The 2,500-nt window shown below is 38.0% G+C and overlaps 1 protein-coding gene across 1 annotated transcript in view; it reads left to right on the forward strand.

The window, feature by feature from the left end:
- Positions 1-2,500, forward strand: part of LOC138015299 (dorsal-ventral patterning tolloid-like protein 1) — a 27,366-nt gene that overhangs the window by 9,613 nt on the left and 15,253 nt on the right. The gene's annotated exons all lie outside the window — the stretch shown is intronic.

The raw sequence follows: 2,500 nt of genomic DNA on the forward strand, positions 1-2,500 counted from the left end.
TCGTTGGCTCACTCATGAGTTAATTTTCTCAATAATGACAACAAAAATAAAAATAACAACAACAATAACAGCCAAACTTCCTTGAACATTTTTCAAAGAAAGCCTTTGCATTAGAAAAAAATGTAAATTTTCAGATCGCTTATTTTCATTTTGCGATAGACCAATTTCAGTATTTTAAAATTCTAGCCTAGCTATGAGGTTTAAGGGTACACAAAAAAAGGAAATGAATCAGAGATAAATAATTAATCTTTTTTTTTTTTATTCCCCTGAACTTTGTAGCCAAGCTAGAATTTTAGCATGTCGAAATTGGTCAATTCCTCTTTCGCCACCATATTGAATAATTGTGACGTGTTACGACTGCCACATTGCTCTTGGTGTCAAAACTAATTCGAATCACACTTTTTTGGAACTTTTCAAGCAAATTCGATTGAAATCTTTTTAGCCAGTACAAACTTCTTTCGTAGGAGTGGAGGTCATTTAATATAATTCCCATTTCACGTTGGTACTGTTAGAGATCCAGCATAGTCTTTCAGTTCGACAAACAAAGAAACGACAATTTCATTTTCAAAGAAGTTTAATGTATTCTTTTAAAATCACCCGTTATTCTTAGATTTTCAGTTAGACATCTCTTATATGATGTCCAAAAGAACTTGACCAAGATGGGTGTCTAATAGTTGGAACTTCTGGCCTAGGTTTTAGACCAAAGAAAAATAAATTGATGCAAATTCAATTCCACTTACTTTGAAAATGATTGCCCACTCCGCAAAGATTTCGGGTTATCATGGCCCGATTTCCGTGTCTTTTTACAGCGGTTATCAGTCACACCCCCCCTTAACGACATTTTTTCATATTTGTAGTTTTGAAAGAAGTTTATTGCTATCTTTTAAAATCGCCCATTATTCTTAGCTTTTTAGGTAAATCTCTAACACGATGTTTAAAAAAGGGAAACTGGACCTAAATGTCTCTTCTGACCGAGGTTTCAGGCCCTGTTTACAAGGAGGGAGTGTTACCCTAGTGCCAGGGTTACCCTAGCACTTCTTTGTTTTGAGCAACGTGTTTACAAGGTTACCCTAGTCCTAGGGTAACCCTATCTGAGCGCTAGAGTTACCCTAGCGCCAGAGTAACCCTACCTGGCTTGTAAACGCTCTTTAGGGATAACTCGGACAACTTTTTGCTGATTTCTAGCCGGGTGAGGTTACCAAGGTCAATTAGAGTTGTCCCGGGTGATAGGGTAACCCTACCTGTCTAATTTTGCTTGTTAACCCGAGCTATCTTTGATCCTTCTTCTAGGGTAACCCTAGCAGAAGGGTAGACCGTTACCCTCCCTCCTTGAAAACAGAACCTTAGACGAAAGAAAAAATGATGCAAATTCAATTCCACTTACTTTATTATATTGACCACTAAGCAACAAATTCAGGTTCTCCTGTTCCCATTTCCATGATTTCCACGAGTCAGAATAAACACCGGTAAGCAAACTATGTCCTCTGTCTTTTAGCATAGTATACCTACAAATTTTCAGTAACAAATTCGTTTTGCTGGGAAAACCAGCGTACAAAATAAAATTTACTCCGAATGAAACAAATTGTTGGCTTGAAGATTGTTTAATTTTTAGCAATAATTATCTGGAAAACAAAGTCAAACACCTGCTTGCAAAAATATGTCTTTCTTTTTACCTTTGAAAACTTTCAGGCCAAATTTCTTGCCCTCTTTGTATTCTCTGGTGCAGCATCATCTTGTATTCTCAATATTTCCGATTCAGAAATTAGCGAAACGCGTGTTCACGCTGGCCGTTTTCTTTTGTTTTGGATTACCCGTTCTTGACTGGTTAGGGAGTGAATAAGTATAGGAAATGTATGACTGCAAGTGCATTTTGTGATTTATGGGCACGAGCTAGTGATCGATGCTTTGAAAGTTCTCAAAATTCCACGAGCCATAGGCGAGCCAAATCCGTTCCCAGGTTGAGGCCGTTTTGCGGACCTAGGTTAAATTGGTGATCCTAATTTAACCGAGTTTGAATATGCACTCTATCTAGTCAGTAAAGCAGCTATCAACCCCCCAAAAAGTATTGAAAACACCTATAATACCTTCCCTCAAGCTCTGTCTTACGCATCTCAACAAGACTTCTCAATGTTTCGTATCATCTTATCGGTATCTGTATTCATACACTTATCCATTCAGTCTGAGCATGACAACATAGTACGGGAACAAAGAACTGTACTATGCAACGATGAACGTACTAAACCGGCAACACAGTTCTTTTCGTTATCTACTTCTGTCTAAAAAGTCAATTGATATCCATGCTTAATAACCAAAACTAAATAAATCCTAACCTGACCCTAGTTTTTCTATATTCTCACTGCATATATAATGAGCGTATGACACTAATGCGCCGCATTCCGCTAATCCCAAGGGTCTGAGTTAGTGGCGTCTAGTAGGATCCTTTGCGGTCTTTCTAGCATAAAATCTGGCTGCGCAGTGCGAAATCTTGCAGTTTGACGAG

This window comes from Montipora capricornis, chromosome 9 (genome assembly GCF_036669925.1).
Source record: "Montipora capricornis isolate CH-2021 chromosome 9, ASM3666992v2, whole genome shotgun sequence".
Taxonomy (NCBI): domain Eukaryota; kingdom Metazoa; phylum Cnidaria; class Anthozoa; order Scleractinia; family Acroporidae; genus Montipora; species Montipora capricornis.